The 18,709-nt window shown below is 42.6% G+C and overlaps 1 protein-coding gene across 3 annotated transcripts in view; it reads left to right on the top strand.

The window, feature by feature from the left end:
- The window catches only part of LOC122794278 (CDKN2A interacting protein), a 280,153-nt gene that overhangs the window by 77,246 nt on the left and 184,198 nt on the right, over positions 1-18,709 (top strand). The gene's annotated exons all lie outside the window — the stretch shown is intronic.

Below are 18,709 nucleotides of genomic sequence, written 5' to 3'. Positions count from 1 at the left end.
AGCACAGGCCTTTAGCCATACCTCCTGTACTAGACATTGTTGATGAGGCTTTTTCGGAATCTAGCTTGGCCCCTGATTCTCTACCTCCTGCTCCCAGAAAACCTGATAGATATTACAGGGTCCCTGACTCTCACAAGTTCCTTTTTAAAAACCTTACTGTGTATCCTGAGACTATTTCCCAGGGACCCAAGGGCATTAAAGCTACTACTGCCAAAAATCCTACTCCCTCTGATAGAGATTCCAGGGCATCGGATAGATTGGGTAAGAAGATATACACTTCTGTAACTTTGGCCATTAGGGCCCTAAACTGTCAGTTTCATATGTTAAAGTACCAGCAGCATGTTATTGGATTGCTTAAACAGAAAATGATGTTGATTAATGATTGTGCTGAAAATAAGGATTTACAGGATTTACTGCGCTCAGCTGAACAAGTTGGAAAGCATACTTTGCAGTGTGGTTTTGATTCACTAGAGGCATCTTGCAGGGCTGCTGTGACTGGGTCTGTACTTAGAAGGCATGCTTGGCTTAAGGAACAATCTTTGCCAGATCATGATAAAGTAAAATTACTGGATGCTCCCTTAAATCAGGACTGCCCGTTTGTCAACCAGGCAGAAGAAGTTCTTAAAGATGTTTTAAAGCACAACCTCCAAGGTTTAGTAGGCATTGGCCTTCCAAGAATTGGTCCTTTCCTGCCTCTTCATACCTTCAGTCCAAACCCAGATCCAGCAGAGCTCCCAGACTTCAGTCCCAGGGTACGCACAGGACTAAGCAGTGGGGAGCCTCCACTTCCAAATCTGGGTGTAATAAAACTTCCCCCTTATGGTAAACTGTCTCAATGACTTCTTTTTAAAAACTTCCCAGCACTTCTCAACTGATTGCCACCTTTGGGGGAAAGATTGCTCTTCATGCAAAGAACTGGGAACTCATTACCCAGGACAAATGGGTTTTAAATAGTGTCCCAGGGATACAGATTCAAGATGCTGACTCTTCACCAGTTGCTCCCCATGCTAGGCAAAGACGCCTGGTTGGCAACACTAGATTTAAAGGAAGCATACCTGCACATCCCAGTCAGGAAATCTTGCAGAAGATTCCTACGCCTCAAAGCAGGCTACTTGCATTATCAGTTCTCTGCACTGCCCTTTGGCTTTTCTACTTCACCCAGGGTATTCACAAAGTGCCTGGCTCCAGTAATTGCATTTTGCAGGCAAAGAAATATTCAGATATACCCATACCTGGATGATTGTCTAATTCAGGCAGAAAACCAGGCCATACTTCTAAATCTGGCGTTTGTAAAAAGGGTTCTAACTTGTCTAGGGTACACCATAAATGAAAAGAAATCACAACTGGTACCCTCTCAACAGATTACATTCCTGGGTGCAAGCTTGAATACAACTGCCCAGATGGTTTTCCTCACGCCAGAAAAGCAATTTCATTTGGTAACTTACTTCAGACAAGTGGCCACAAAAACCCTGCGTATCTGCAAGACAAATACTGCAAGCCTTGGGTTCATGGCCTCCTGCATTCTTCTAATTCCATATGCAAGACTGCATATGAGGAAACTTCAGTGATACTTAAAATGTTTATAGAGTCAACATTGTCACAGCCTGGAAACAATGATTCCTATCATACCTTGCCTACACCTGAAATTCCTATGGTGGGCAGAGGCCTGCCACCAAAACAAGGGACTGTCATTCACGCTACACCCTGCCGCCCAAAACCCAACTAGAGACTCATCAGACTATGCATGGGGGGCTCACCTGGCAGGTAAGTGCATTTAGGGCAAATGGAACCCAAATCAAATGCACCTACATATCAATCAAGAAGAAATGTTAGCTGTACAGAATACTTTGACAGCCTTCAAGGACTACATTCTTCTAGGACAACTAATGGTAAAGACTGACAACACTATGGTTATGTGGTATATAAACAAGCAGGTGGGGTACACATTCCTACCCCCTCTGCAGACTAGCCATGGCATTGTGGAACACCCTTGAGCTACCAACTTCACCTACAAGCACAATTCCTGCCAGATAAATTAAATACACTGGCAGACTGCCTAAGCAGAAATCTCATGGATCCACATGAGTGGAGACTGGAACCACGGATTTTCAACATGTTGAACAAGCAAATGGGGGAGCCCAGACATAGATCTATTTGCCTCCCCCCAGAACTACCAGTTGGACAAATTTTGCACAGGGATTACCCACAAAAAAGCCTGGAAAGTGGATGCTCTGTCCTTCAGCTGGAAAAACCTATCTGTCTACGCCTTTCCACCTCTGCCTCTAGTCTGCAAAGTTCTGTTAAGTCAAACAGGACAAACCAAGAATAATTTTGATTGCTCCAGACTGGCCACGCCAACACTGGTACCCGCTCCTGTGCAGTGTGTCACAGATATCTCCGTGGCACCTGCCTCAAACACCTTCCTTACTGTCTCAGCAGGAGAACCAGATTCTGAACCCTCAGCTCTCATCATTGAACCTTGCAGCTTGGCTAATCACTTAAATTCACCCTTAGCATCCCTCAGCAAACCTGTGATGGATGTCTTCTTGTAGGCGAGAAGACCTAGTACTAGAAAATCTTATACTGACAAATGGAAAAGATTCTGTGCTTGGAATCAGTCTCAAGGAATGAGCACAGCAGTGCCCAATTTACCTCAGATTTTACAATACTTAACTGAGATGCTTCACAAGGGGCTGTCTTTTTCCTCCATTAAAATCCACGCCTCGGCCAGTTCAGCTCATTATAACACAGAACCTCCCCTCTTATCCTCTACTCAAGCAGTACCTCAGAGTGGCCAAAAACTTGAGACCATCCAGGAAAGCTCCAACCCCTGCCTGAGACCTTAACTTTGTATTGGAGAAACTCACTCTACCTCCTTTTGAGCCAGCTGCTACTGCAGACATTTAACATTTCTTTCTTGGAAAACAGCCTTCCTTCTAGCAATCACTTCAGCTAGAAGGATATCTGAGTTACAGGCCCTTGTGGCAGTGGAGCCTTTCATCATCTTTCATGCGGACAGGGTGTCAATCGGGACCAATCCATCCTTCATGCCCAAGGTGGTATCCAGTGTGGCTCTTAATCAGTCCATTCATTTGCCAACTTTCTTTCCCAATCCGCAAAACAAAGGGGAATGGATTCTGCATTCATTGCATGTGCAGACATCTTAGATTCTACTTGGACAGAACTAAAACTCGAAGAAAAAATGATCAACTGCTGGTAGCATTTGCTGTAGGGGCAGAGGGAAAGGCAATTTCATAAACCATTCTTAAATGGATAAGCCATTGCATTCATTTCTGCTGTAAGCACCATGGAAAACCTATCCCCCAGGGGATCAGATCTCATTCTACCAGACCAGGGCTGCTTCTATTTCTGCAGCTTTTCTCGGAGGTGTTCCTACCAGGGATATTCTAGAAGCTGCTACCTGGAGTTCAGTCCATACTTTCACCAAGCATTATCCTTTATCAATTTTCACTAAATCCAGAGCTGGCTTTGCCACTGCTGTCTTGCAGGGCCTTATAGCTGGTCCTAATGCTGTATAAATCCATCCTCCCAACTATAGCTTTGGGAATCTACCCAAATATAATGACTGCAACAGTGAAACACGAAGAACATAGTACAGTTGCTACAGATTCCCCACCATGCCCCAGGATTCCTACTCCTGAAGGTAGCCCTAGTCGGCCCGAATACCAGAGTTTTGGGATTTCTGCGTTAGATGCTGTCGCCTCTTCCATGACATCAGGTCATCAGGGGTATAAAGCATGCAGCTGACGACATTACATCAGTCTTTCTTGCCGAGAAGGAGCCTGAAGCAGAAGCAGTTCACAAGTGCCTGTTAGCCGCTACCTGAAATTTTCGTTTTTTCGAGTTTCAGACCTGAAGTCTTCTAAAGCTAAGTACCCCGTTGGGGATTAATTTGTCTTGCTCTAACCGATGTCAGGAAAAAAAAATGGTCTTGCCTGTGGAAAGCAAATATCTCAGAGATTTTCATTCTTACTGTGTCACCTGCTTAGGCCCAGACCACAATGTCCCTAGCCGTCAGTTTTGTGCCTTGTTTAACACCTGAACTATTTTCGTCGGGCTACTTTTGTAGCTAAATTCTTCAACTCTTATTCTCCGTATTCTGAAATTGCTTCAGTAAACCATCTGACTACCGATCTTCTGAAAAAGCACAAAGACTGAGTCGGACCACATAGGTCAAAAGCTGCCGATGACGCTTCTGTTATGCTTGTTGCCAGTCCGCTGGTACTCTGTGAGGCACCTTTGTAGCCCCTGATGCTAGCTTCTACAGATTCACAGGCTTCTGCTGAGACCCATTCGGAGTCCGGTATGCCACGAGATGCTTCTTATACTATGGAACCTGCCATTGTCTCTACCTTGGATGGGTCCAGAGCCACTGTGCAGGCACTGGCTTCTGAGGGTATATTCCGACCTACCGATATTCATATTAAACCAACAACTTCATTTCCTACTAAAACTACTGAGTTTCTCGGACTTGGAGTTCGCACTACGCCTAGAAAACTGATGTCTAAAGTGCATGCTTATCCTCCCATGCCACAAAAACAAATGCTTAGAATGGCTGAAGACCTTATTACTCTAATTAGGGGAAGCCAGCCTTCCCCTGCCAAAGGACAAAGAATATTTCCTTCTGATTCTACAAACCAGGAGTCTGATGACTCTGACCCTTCTAATTACCAGGTCATACCCTTACTTACCTATGAGGATTAAGATGCAGAGGAATCCATTCCCTCTGCCTCCCCTCCAGAGGATTTCTCTTTTGGTGAAACCTTGCATACCTTAAGAGAGCATTTCTGCTGGGAATGCCAGGACTATCCTCAGTTCAAAAAGAGACTCGGAATTTTTAGATTTGCCTCCGCACAGGCCTCTAGCTGTACTGGATAATTGTAGACTGTCTTCTTGGTGTCCAGTCTTACTCCTGACACCTTACCACCAGCTCCTAGAAAACCTGACAGGTACTACAGAGTACCTGATTCTCACAACTTTCTCTTTAAGAATCCTACTGTGGATACAGAGACAATTTCCCAGGGACCTAAAGGCATTAAGGCTACTACAGCCAAAAACCCTACCCCTTCAGACAGGGATTCTAGAGCTTTAGACAGATGAGTTTAGAAGGTATATACCTCTGCAACTCTTGCCGTCAGGGCTTTGAATTGCCAGTTTTACATGTTGAAGTACCAGCAACATATTATGGAACTAATTAAACAAAAATGGTGTTGCTTCCAGATTGTGCAGAAAATAAAGATTTACAAGAGTTAATGCATTCTGCAAACCAAGTTAGTAAACGTACTTTGCAATGTGGGTTTTGATACCTTAGAAGCATCTTGCAGTGCTGCTGTCACTGAGTGTGTACTGAGAAGGCATGCTTGGCTAAAAGAACAAGTCTTGCCTGACCATGTCAAAACAAAATTACTAGATGCTCCATTAAATCAGGAGCATTTGGCACAAAAGCAGAAGTTCTTAAAAAGATGGAAGGAAAAGCTCAATCTATGCAAATGGTCAAAGATTTTTTACAGGTACTGCCACCTAGATTCAGTAGGCATTGGCCTTTAGAAAACTGGTCCTTTCCAGTCTCTCTCAGGCCTTCTCAGTCCAAACTCAGGGGAAACAGACCACCAAGACTACAGTCTCTGGGTATGTAGAGATCTAAACGATTGTTTCCACCTCAAAAACCAGGGAGTGGTAAGCCACCCCCTTATGGAAAAAGTTCACAATGACTTTCCAATTATCCTTCCCAGCCATGCCCAAGTGCCCCTAGGAGGAAAACTCGCCCTTCATGCAAAAAACTGGATATCCATTACTCAGGACCGATGGGTTCTAAACATTGTATCCCAGGGATACAGATTCTACTTCCACTCACTGCCAACACCAAGCAGGTTGCCAGACCTTCCTCCAAACCAGTGGACAGAGGCTCAAAATCAAGTACATTCCCTTCTCCATATCAGGACTGTTCAACCTGTTCCAGTAGAACAAAGGGGACAGGGTTTCTACTCCAGACTGTTCCTGGTGCCCAGAAAAGAGAGCTCTTTGCGCCCTATCCTGGATCTATCAATTCTCAACACCTTCCTGGTGGTCCCAAAATTCAAAATGCTTACACTGCAACAACTTCTTCCTATGCTAGCCAAGGATGCCTGGTTAGTCACCTCAGACTTAAAAGAAGCTTATATACACATCCCCATAAGGGAGTCTTGCAGGAAACATCTATGTTTCAAGGCAGGCTCTATGCACTATCAGTTCTCTGCACTTCCCTTTGCCTTATCTACTGCACCCCGAGTATTCACAAAATGCCTAGCTCCGGCCATTGCATACTGTAGGCAGAGAAATATTCAAATCTACCCATACGTGGACGATTGCCTGATTCAGGCAGACAGTCAGGAATTGCTACTTCAGCACCTGGCATTTGTAAAAAGACTTCTACCTTCACTGGGATGCACCATCAACGTAAAAAAATCACAACTGGTGCCCAGCCAACAAATTGTATTCCTGGGAGCAAGTTTGAACACAACTTCCCAGATGGCATTCCTCACTCCAGAAAAGCAGGTCCATCTGACAAACTATTTCAAACTAATGGCCAAACAAAACCCAGCTATATACAAAGAAAATACTGCAAGCCCTAGGGTTCATGGCATCATGCATTCTGCTAACTCCATATGCAAGACTGCATATGAGGAAACTTCACTGGTACTTTTAAGTCTCTGGTGTCAGCATTCTTAGGACCTGGAAACAGCGATTCCCATCATACATTGTCCTAAGGGCAGAGTTCCTTTGGTGGGCAGCAGCATGCAACCACAACAAGGGACTTCCTTTCATTCAACTGCTCGCCACCCAAACCCTGACAACAAACGCATCAGACTATGCATGGGGGGCTCACATGGTAGGCAAATGCATTCAAGGCAAATGGAGCCCAGAACAAATTTCCCTGCATATCAATCAAAAAGAGATGCTGCCTGTACAGAATGCTCTGGCAGTCTTCAAATACCTTATCCTTCCAGGACAGCTCCTGATAAAGACAGACAACACCACAGTTATATGGTACATAAACGAGCAGGGCGGGACTCATTCTTGCCCACTGTGCAGGTTAGCCATGGTTCTGTGGAACACAATGAGCATCCAGGTGCACCTACAAGCTCAATTCCTGCCAGGCAAGTAAAATTCACTGGCAGACTACTTAAGCAGATATCTACTGGACCCTCCCAAGTGGAAACTGGAACCCAACTCATTCAAACTTCTAACTCAGAGGTGGGTAACTCCGGAGGTGGACCTTTTTGCCTCCCCCAAAACCACCAATTGAAACACTTTTGCACCAGGGACCCTCACAGCAGAACCTGGAAGGTGGGCGCACCATCCTTTACATGTGAAAACCTCTCAATTTATGCCTTTCCTCCTCTGCCCCTCCTCTAAAATGTACTATTCAAGATCAAACAGGACAGGCCAAGGGCAATCCTTATTGCACCAGACAGGTCACGCTAGCACTGGTGCCCACTCCTATGCAGTCTGACAGCAGTGCCACCCTGGCACCTACATCAGACTCCTTCCATGCTGTCTTAGCAGGAGGGACAGATTTTGCATCCACAGCTGCAAACCCTAAGCCTTGCAGCCTGGCTTATCCCATGAATACACCACCAGCATCACTCAGCAAACAGGTGCTGGACGTTATTCTTGAGGCCAGAAGGCCTAGTACTAGGAAATCCTATGCTGAAAAGTGGAAAAGATATTGTTCTTGGAGTCTGTCTCGAGGAAAGGACACAGATGTGTCCACCTTACCTCAAATCATTGATTACCTAGCAGAGCTGCTCCACAGAGGCCTATCCTTCGAATCCATTAAGATTCATGCCTCTGCCATCTCAGCTCATTTTAATACTGAGCCTCCTTTCTTTTCTCACCCTCTCATCAAGCAGTTCCTGAGAGGAGCTAACAATTTAAGGCCCACTAGGAGAAGTTCCCACCCCGGCCTGGGACCTTATCTTTGTGCTGAAAAAGCTCACACTTCCCCCTTTTGAACCTGCTGCTTCAGCAAAGTTAAAATTCTTCTCTTGGAAAACGGCCTTACTTCTAGCTATTACTTCAGCAAGAAGAGTGTCTGAGTTACAGGCATTAATGGCAGCGGAGCCCTTCATTATTTTCCATGCTGACAGGGTTTCCCCTCAGGACTAACCCTTCATTTATGCCCAAGGTGGTATCCAGTATAGCTTTAAACCAATCCATCCATTTGCCAACCTTTTTCCCTAATCCTCAGAATAGAGGGGAAAGGATCCTGCAATCCTTGGACGTGCACAGACAGCTCAGGTTCTACCTTGACTGGACTAAGCCTTTCAAAAAAATCTGACCAGCTACTAGTCAGCTTTGCTACAGGGGCAGAGGGCAAGGCCATTTTGAAGCAAACCATTACCAAATGGATAGCACACTGCATCCATTTCTGATATTAGCACCATGGAAAACCTACCCCTCTGGGGTCAGAACTCATTCCACTAGAACTACTTCAACCTCTACAGCATTTCTCAGGGGGGTCTCCACCAGGGACATCCTGAAGTTGCAACCTGGAGTTCTGTACACACCTTCACCAAGCACTACCACTTGCCTATTTTTTTCTAAATCCAGAACTGGATTTGCTACAACAGTCATACAAGGCCTGCTAGCCAGCCCCAACACTTCTTGCTGCCTCCACCCTTCCTTAGCTTTGGGAATCAACCCAAGTGTGATGACTGCAACAGTGAAACACGAAGAACATAGTACAGTTGTGTGCACTTACCATAAATGTAGATGTTGGAGTGTATTCACTGTTGCAGTCCTGGTTTCCCTCCCTCCAGCCCCCTGGCTTTCTCTATCCTTTTTCCCTATCCTCTTTATGGCCATCTTTTATGGCAGGGGTATTTACCTTTTACTGGAGGTGTTCCACACCATGTAAGAGCTTCCTATTTTGGGGGCTCCTGACATCTAGGGCAAGAAAAACTGATATAATGGCGTCTGCTGCATGTTTTATACCCCTGATGACCTGACGTCATGGAAGAGGCGACAGCATCTGATGCAGAAATCCCAAGACTCTGGTATTCGGACCGACTGAGGGCTACCTGCAGGCAGATAACCCAAGTGTGATGACTGCAACAGTGAATACACTCTAACATCTACATTTATGGTAAGTGTACACAACTGTGCTTTTCTTGTTGGGCAGATCCGACCACAAGCTAATCACCCTAGACATCCACATCACACCCCCCACCCCCATTAGGAAATCCACCATAACAAATTTCTCCAAAGCCAACTTCACGCTTCTTAAGCCAGAAGTGGCAAACTTCACGACACCCATGCAAATGGACAGTAGAGGTACAACTGTTGAATCCTACACAAACGCACTTTATAAGCACTTACACGAGTGCATGGATCATGCAATCCCTAACAGAACCAAGATGCTGTCTTCCAGAAAAATGAAGCCAATCTGTTTGTCTTCTGCCATAAACAAACTCCTCGTGCAGTATATATTAACCTCTGCTTTAAATATCTTCTCTGTACTATAATTATATCTCTGTATTATAATCTCTTTTGCTGTATTTACAAAATGTTTTTCAAGTTTTTTGCTGTATTCATGAATATTTTTGTCGTGTTTATATTACTGCATTTGTCTGTGTAACTCAGGAGCTTTTCTCCTCTGGTCTCCACTGAAAATGGGCCACTGGCTCAGTTAGACCAACCCGGTTCACAAATGTCACACAAATAAAATAGAGATGAAGGGGAGGTTAGCATGGAAAATTGCTTTAGGCTATATTGAGGAAAGATTATAGTGTAGGAAAGGTGGAGGTTGATTGAGCAGTATTACAGCTAGATATGGGTGAGAAATTGTAGCTAGGTATACGAGAGGAAGTTAAAGATCAGAATAAAGTGAGAAGAAAGTTTAGTGTAAGAGGAATTGAGAGATATTGGAGGATGGGAAGTGTTGTTAGTGGCCAAGGTAAGCTTAAATGATACAAGATAGATAAAGGACACTACTGTAGATGCTACTGAATAGGGTAAAAGTTCAATATAAAGAAGGCATGAGGGTGAGAGGAAGGGGATCTGGGGGGATTAAAAAAGTTGGTATGTTTATGCTTAGGAGCATGAGTAAATGTGGGTGTTTAGGTAGTAATCTTCCAAAGTTAATTTGTAGGTCTTAAAGGATTCAATGGTACAGATATTTGGAGGTAGGGTCATTCTATAAGTTAGCAGTGGCACAAGAGTAGAGGCTTTGCCAGGTTCTTGGTAGGTTTGCACATTTGTAAGAGCTGTTAGTAGAGCAAAGGTTTTTGGTGGAATGTAAGGCAATAATAAGGCAAGGTATATGGAAAGCAGTGGGTGTGAAACTACTTGAGTAAGCTACACAATGGACAATGAAAAAAGGTAGAGGGGGACTTTGAAAGTCAGACCACCTTAAGGGGCAGAAGTGAGGCAAAACCTTTTTTTAAACCACAAGACGAGGATGGGAAGGCTGGGGAAAAACTTCAAACTGGTGCTACAGTCCTATGGTTAGATTTTCAGAAACTTGTGGCTTGCGCTCTTATTTGGGGGGGGGGGCTGACTCAAAGAACAAGGGAAAAAAACAGAAACAATGTAAACAGGCGCTAGAATGCAACTTTAAGCAGGTATATACTGCTATAAAAAACACTGAAGCGCAAATCCTGGAGCAGAATTCATAATGCTGACAATACTGAAATCCCACCTCTGACTAAGGCTATGCAGAAATGTACTAGTAATGTTGTATTAAATGACCGACTGAGGCTGAAATCTGGTAATAGATCAGTCCTGCCACAACTGTGAAAGAAGCTACAAGATTGAGTGATATCCCAGACTGAGTTCACAATACGAAAAGCTACCTTTACATGTAATTTTATCAATGGAAGTAGAACTGTAGTGTAATGTATAAACAAGCTAAAATGTTGCAGCAAGACACAATCTTCACACAACTGCAAATGAAGTTACAAGACTAAGGTCCCAGAATAAACTAAAAGAAATGCAAACAGATTTTTTTGTTTAAAACATGGATAAAAAGTAGGGAAGTACAAAAGCCATCACCACACAGGTCACTACATGCCACTTAAAATATTTAAACAGAATTTAAAGGACAACCACACCCACAGACTCAAACAATGTTTATTTCATTATGGTTTGGTGTTTCCTACATTTTAACACCACTCTGAGACTATTTACAGGTTTTTAAATATTTTTATACGTAATTTCTGAGTCTGACCACATGGGGTCTGGCATCTTGATGTAATTCTGATGGTTTAGACTGCCTCTAGATATCAAAGCAAGCAAATAGCTTTGCACGGACAGCAAGTGCAAAATCCAAAAGCTGAATAACGCAAAGACAGAAAACGGCCAGCACCACATGGAGAATCAGACTTTAAGTCTTGGTCTTAGTCCATTTTAGTACATGTTAGAAAGCAAAAACTTTCTTAAATCTTCCTACAGACCAGTTTCAGCCCAAAAGCCTTTATCAGTGTGATCCAATACCCAATGGTGTTCACTTTTATACAATGACAATCACCCTTACAACCAGTACAAAATCCCTAATAGTTAACTAACCCAACTATTACAATACCCTTAATGTAAAGAATGAACATACCTATTAATAAAAAAAACAATAATCCAAAAAGATAACACACAAAATATATGTTGTACACTCCATACTGAACAGTAATCCTAGATCTTTACAAATGTTCATTCAGGCCAGGTGGGAATAACACCCCCCCCAGTCTAATAATCCATTCTTTTTCCTTTGTATTTAAAAAGCCATGCCAGTTAGTTTTATTGAATCTTTGACTACCAATCTTATCAATAATAGTAAAATGAAAATTGGCCGTATTATGAACAAGAGTGTGTTTATACAGTGCATTGGTAATAACTTTATTCCTAATATTACTCAGATGTTCCGAGATGCGCAGTTTTAGAGGTCTAGACGTTTGACCAATATAAAATGCGGAGCAGTGGCAAACCGCCAAATACACTACCCAATTACTACTACAATTAGCAAATGTCTGAATATCAAAAATATGTTTGGTATTTTTAGTTGTAAATTCCTTTGTTTTAAAAACATATCTACAAAAACTACAATGTTCACAAGGGAAACATGCAAATAATCTAGTGCCATCCAATGTACGTTGGATTTTCATATTGGAAAATGTTTTTATTAAAAAAAAAAAAAAAAACTGAGGTGTCCACCTAAAGTGACACCCCTGCGAAAGAAAAAGGCACAGCTATTATCCAATATTTTACCCAAATATTCATCTGATAACAATGTTATCCCAATGTCTGATTAAATTAGTCAACTGTTTAGTATTCCTACCAAATGTAGTTGTGAATCTGATTTTAGATCCACTATTAGATTTGTGGCTCTGATAACTAAGCAATTCCTCTCTGGGCATCTTATCACTGGTTTGGATTAAATCTTTGGCCAAATATCCCCTTTCAATAAACCTCCTAGTTAAATCATCATTAAATTGTACAAAATCAACTTCTCTGGAGCAAATGCATCTAATCCTCATATATTGGTATTTAGGAATATTTTTAACAGTGTGTCCTGAATGACAGCTGGATGCATGTAAAAGGGAGTTAGAATGAAACGGCTTCCTATACACTGTGGTCTGAAGGGTACCATCTTCCTTTTAATTAATCATCACATCCAAAAAAGAAATAAATTTCCTATCAAAACTGCAAAGTGAACACCACATTTGTTTTCGTTGAGATATTGCACAAATTCTCCCAAATATGCAACATCAGATTTCCAAACCATCCAGCAGTCATCCAGTAACCTTCACCAAATGTTGATTTCCTCTCAACATAACCCATGAAAAGATCTGCATATATGGAGGCAAAAGAAGCCCCCATTGCAGTACCCCTCATCTGTAACACCATTGAAGAAAGACATTTTTCGTTAGCACATGCTCAGAGAGAGAAGGAATGTATTAAAACCAGGACTATATAACCTCAACTTAGTAAGCCAAAAATCCAATGCCATTAACCCTGCCCAGTGAGGAATGCAAGTATAAAGCGATGTAACAGCCAAAGTACAAAGCAACCATCCATCTTCCAATTGTACATCAGCAATGATATTTAAAAATTCTGTAGTGTCTTTAATTCTATCCCTAACAGCTTGAAGTAAGGTTTTCAAATACTTAGATATACAGAAATGGGCTCGTATATGGATTGGATTATGTATAAGGCGGAAGCCAACAAACAACTTAGTGATAGATTTTATATGATCATGCCTATTGATCCCACCCCACGTTTTAAAGCACAAATTGATGAATTCTTTGGATTTGGCCTTTGAGGAGGGTATTATTGATTAGAAAACATTTTTCATCTTAAGGTTAAGGAACCGGCCTCACAATTTCTTTATCTGTTGCCCAAAGTGCACAAGAATCTTCATAACCCACCGGGGCGACTAATTGTTCCAGGCAGGGGTTCATTAACTGAGCCCATTTCTGTATATCTAAGTATTTGAAACCCTTATTGCAAGCTGTTAGGGCTAGATAATAGGTGTGCCTTTCCTTTTGTAGTGGTGCCACTTTAGGTGGACACCTCAATTTTTATAAAAAAACACCTGTTTTCCAGTGTGAAAATCCACCGTACATTGGCTGGCACTAGATTATTTGGATGTTTCCCTTGTGAACATTGTAGTTTTTGTAGATATGTTCTTAAAGCAAAGGAATTTACAAGTAAAAATACCAAACGTATTTTTGTGATTCAGATATTTGCTAAGTGTATTAGTAATTGGGTAGTGTATTTGGTGGTTTGCCACTGCTCCACATGTTATATTGGTCAAACGTCTAGATCTCTAAAACTGTGCATCTCGGAACATCTGAGTAATATTAGGAATAAAGTCATTACCAATGCACTGTATAAACACAGTCTTGTTCATAATATGGACAATTTTCATTTTACTGTTATTGATAAGGTTGGTAGTCAAAGATTCAATAAAACTAACTGGCACAAATTTTTAAATAAAAAGGAAAAAGCATGGATTATTAGTCGGGGGAGTGGGGGTGGGGTTATTCCCACCTGGCCTGAATGAACATTTGTAAAGATTTATGATTATTGTTCAGTATGGTGTGTACAGCATATATTTTGTGTGTTATATTTTTGGATTATTGTTTTTTGATTAATAGGTATGTTCATTCTTTACATTAAGGGTATTGTAATAGGTTAGTTAACTATTAAGGACTTTGTATTGGTTGTGAGGGTGATTGTCATTGTATAAAAGTGAACACCATTGGGTGTTGGATCACATTGTTAAAGGCTTTCGGGCCGAAACCAATCTGTATGAAGATTTAAGAAAGATGTTATTCATGTTTCACTGTTGCAGTCATTTCATTTGGGTTATTTGCTTGCAGTAGCCCTCAGTCATCCTGATTAACAAAGTCTTGGGTCCTGCGTCGGTTGCTGTCCCTTGAGGTCGTCAGGGGTATAAAACATGCAGCCGACGCCATTACATCAGTTTTTCTTGCCGTGCCGTGCCCGAAGCAGAAGCAGTTCGCAAGTGCTGGTCGTCCGACTCCTGAAATTTTCATTTTCGAGTTTCAGAACCGAAGTCTTCAACTAAAGCTAAGTACCCCATTGGGGAAACACTTTCTTACTCCTTACTGATGTCCGTAAAACTTAATAATTGCATTACTTGTGGAAAGCAAATACCTTTCAAAGATTTTCATTTGTACTGTATTCCTTGCCTAGGCCCTGACCACAACGTACCTTGCTGTCAGTTTTGCTGTCAGTTTTGTGCCTTATTTAATCTGCGCACTATCTATCTTCTGTGTATTTACGCCTCTAAATATTTCTGTTCTTGGTTCAGTTATCCAGAAATGTCATCTGTTAACCATCTGACTACCGGTATTCTGAAAAAATGCAAAGATAAAGACAGAGACAGGCCGCCTAGGTCCAAAGCTGGCGACGACACTTCTCCTAAGCCAGTTCGCCGGTACTCAGTGAGGCGCTTTTGCAGCCCCTGATACTCGCTACTTCTGATTCGCAGGCCTCTGCTGAGACCCATTCGGAGTCCGGTATGCCAAGATGCTTTAACTGTGGAATCTGTGGATGTCTCTACCTTGGATGGGTCTGGAGCCGCTGTGCAGGCACCGGCTTCCGTGGGTGTATTCAGGTCTACGGACTTGCATATTAAACCGACGACTCCTTCTTCATTTAGGCCTAAACCTCGAACCATGCCTATGAAACTGTCGCCCAGGCTGCATGCTCAGGCCTCTATGCCTAAAAAACAAATTATAAGAATGGCTGAAGATCTTATAACTCTAGTCAGGGGAAGCCAATCACCCCCTCCTAAGAGACCTAGGACTGAAGTTGTTTATGAATAGTCTGACCAGGATTCTGATTTTTCTGATTCTTCTTGTGATCTGCATTTACCCTTATGAACTTATGAGGATTATGATGCATAAAATGGTGACAACCAAATCCCTTGTCACAGACACTCTAAGTGTTCGAGCACCTCTGATATAACACAAATCTTATTCCATGAACGAACAGCACTACAAAAACACCAAATACTGACAGCACATAAAAACAGGAAAAACTGGTTAAGCGCTTTCACCCACTCATATAGTGGGCTTCTTCAGAACATCTTGTCTTCTCCATACCTCTCGTTATATTTTGAATTTTGGCGCTAAAACCAACGGATACAATGCACAACCTTGTATCCGTTGCCTTGTATGCGCCTCTTAAAGCTGAACCGACATGGAGACAATTTGATCAAGTATAAAATATATATATTGGTTCATAGTCTCCAAAGATGTTCATATAGGGAAGCAATGTTATCGCTAATACATAAGAATTAGTTGTTATAACCCATGTTGAGTATATACTTTTAGAATCATTTTAACAATATTTTAGAATGAATTATTTGTTATAGCAAAAGAAACGATTGTTAAGTAGTGTTTAGCATATAAATCAACTGTTGGTTCAGCTTTAATGTGCTGTCAGTATTTGGTGTTAGGATTCTGATGCAGAGGACTCTATTCCCTCTGCTTCCCCTCCAGAGGATTTTTCTTTTGGTGAAACCTTGCATACTCTAAGGGAGCATTTCCACTGGGAAATCCAGGATTTTTCTGATTCAAAAAAGAGGCTTAGGGATTTCTTACTCCTGCCTCAGCATAGGCCTTTAGCTATACCTCCTGTACTAGACATTGATGATGCCTTTTCGGAATCTAGTTTGGCTCCTGATTCTTTGCTTCTTGCTCCCAGAAAACCTGACAGATATTACAGGGTTCCTGATTCGCACAAGTTCCTTATTAAAAATCCTATTGCGGATCCAGAGACCATTTCACAGGGACCCAAGGGCATTAAGGCTTCTACTGCTAAAAATCCTACCCCTTCTGATCGAGACTCCAGGGCACTGGATAGATGGGGTAAGAAGGTTTACACTTCTGCAACCTTGGCTATCAGGGCTTTAAACTGCCAGTTCCATATGTTAAAAGTATCAACAACATGCTGTTGGATTGCTGAAACAGAAAATGATGTTGATTCCTGACTGTGCTGAAAATAAAGAATTACAGGATTTAATGCATTCTGCTGAACAGGTTGGAAAACATACTTTGCAGTGTGGATTTGATTCATTAGAGGCCTCTTGCAGGACTGCTGTTACTGGGTCTGTGCTCAGAAGGCATGTTTGGCTTAAGGAGCAATTTTTGCCTGATCATGTTAAAGCTAAACTGTTGGATGCTCCCTTAAGTCAGGACTGCCTGTTTGGCAACAAAGCTGAGGAAGTTCTTAAAAAGATGGAAGATAACTCTAAATCTATGCAAACTGTTCAAGATTTCTTACAAGTTCAGCCTCCAAGATTTAGTAGGCATTGGCCCTCTAAGAATTGGTCCTTTCCAGCCCCTTCCAGATCTTTTCAATCCAAACCCAGACACAGCAGAGTAGCCAGATCTACCCCCAAATCAGTGGGCAGAGGCCCAAAATCAAGTAATCCCTCTTAAGCATGGGGGCTATTCATTTGGTACCAGAAGAGGAAAAGGGACAGGATTTCTATTTGTAACTTTTCCTGGTACCCAGAAAAGACCATTCATGGCGTCCTATCCTGGACCTTTCTACTCTAAACACCTTTCTGGTGATTCCAAAATTCAAGATGCTGACTCTTCACCAGCTGCTTCCTATGCTAGGCGAAGATGCATGGTTGGCAACACTAGACTTAAAAGAAGCATACCTGCACATCCCTATCAGGGAGTCTTGCAGACGATACCTATGCTTCAGAGCAGGCTACATGCACGATCAGTTCTCTGCACTGCCCTTTGGCTCATCTACTGCACCCAGGGTATTCACAAAGTGCCTAGCTCCAGTCATTGCATTTTGCAGGCAAAGAAGTATTCAAATATATCCATACCTGGATGATTGTCTAATTCAGGCAGAAAGCCAGGACATACTTTTGAATTATCTGGCCTTTGTTCAAAGGGTGCTGACTTGTCTTGGGTACACCATAAACGATAAGAAATCACACCTGGTACCCTGTCAACAAATTACATTCCTGGGAGCAAGCTTGAATACAACTTCCCAGATGGCTTTTCTCACCCCAGAGAAACGGATTCATTTGACAACCTACTTCAAACAGGTGGCCACAAAAAGCCAGATATCTGCAAGGCAAATACTGCAAGCCTTGGGGTTCATGGCCTCCAGCATTCTTTTAATTCCATATGCAAGACTGCATATGAGGAAACTGCAGTGGTATCTCAAAAGCCTATGGTGTCAGCATTCTCAGGATCTAGAAGCAATGATTCCTATCATACCTTGCCTACGCCTAGAGTTCCTTTGGTGGGCAGAGGCCTGCCACCAAAACAAGGGACTACCTTTCACACCACCCCCTGCCGCTGAAACCCTAACAGATGCATCAGACTATGCATGGGGGGCTCACCTGGCAGGGAAGTGCATTCAGGGCAAATGGAACCCAAGTTAAATGCACCTGCATATCAATCAAAAAGAAATATTGGCTGTACAGAATGCTCTGACAGCTTTCAAAGACCACATTCTTCCAGGACAATTAATGGTAAAGACGGACAACACCACTGTTATGTGGTACATAAGCAGGGGGGGTACACATTCTTACCCCCTCTGCAGACTAGCCATGGCATTGTGGAACCTATAGCCACTGGCAGACAGACTAAGCAGAAAACTCATGGACCCACACGAGTGGAAAATGGAACCAAGGATTTTCAGCATATTGACAAGCAAATGGGGGAGCCCAGATATAGACCTGTTTGCCTTTCCCCAGAACTACCAACTGGACAACTTTTGCACAAAGATTCCCCACAAACAAGCCTGGAAAGTGGATGCTCTGTCCTTCAGCTGGAAAAACCTATCAGTCTATACCTTCTCCCCCCCCGCCTCTGCTCTCCAAAGTACTACTAAAAATCAAACAGGACAAGCCAAGGATGATTTTGATTGCTCCAGACTGGCCGTGCCAACACTGGTACCCCCTCCTGCGCAGTGTGTCACGGTTATCTCCATGGCACCTGCCTCAGACTCCTTCCCTGCTGTCTCAGCAGGAGAACCAGATTCTGTACCCTCAGCTTCTAACACTGAACCTTGCAGCCTGGCTAATTACTTAATCTCTGCTTTACCATCCCTCAGCAAACCTGTGATGGATGTCATTTTAGAGGCAAGGAGGCCTAGTACTAGAAAATCTTAAGATGAAAAATGGAAAAGATTCTGTGCCTGGAACCAATCT

This window comes from Protopterus annectens, chromosome 2.part1, assembly GCF_019279795.1.
Source record: "Protopterus annectens isolate FY-2018-M chromosome 2.part1, PAN1.0, whole genome shotgun sequence".
NCBI lineage: Eukaryota > Metazoa > Chordata > Ceratodontiformes > Protopteridae > Protopterus > Protopterus annectens.
The sequence above is the reverse complement of the archived record's forward strand: the minus strand, read 5'-3'. Positions and strand labels throughout refer to the sequence as shown.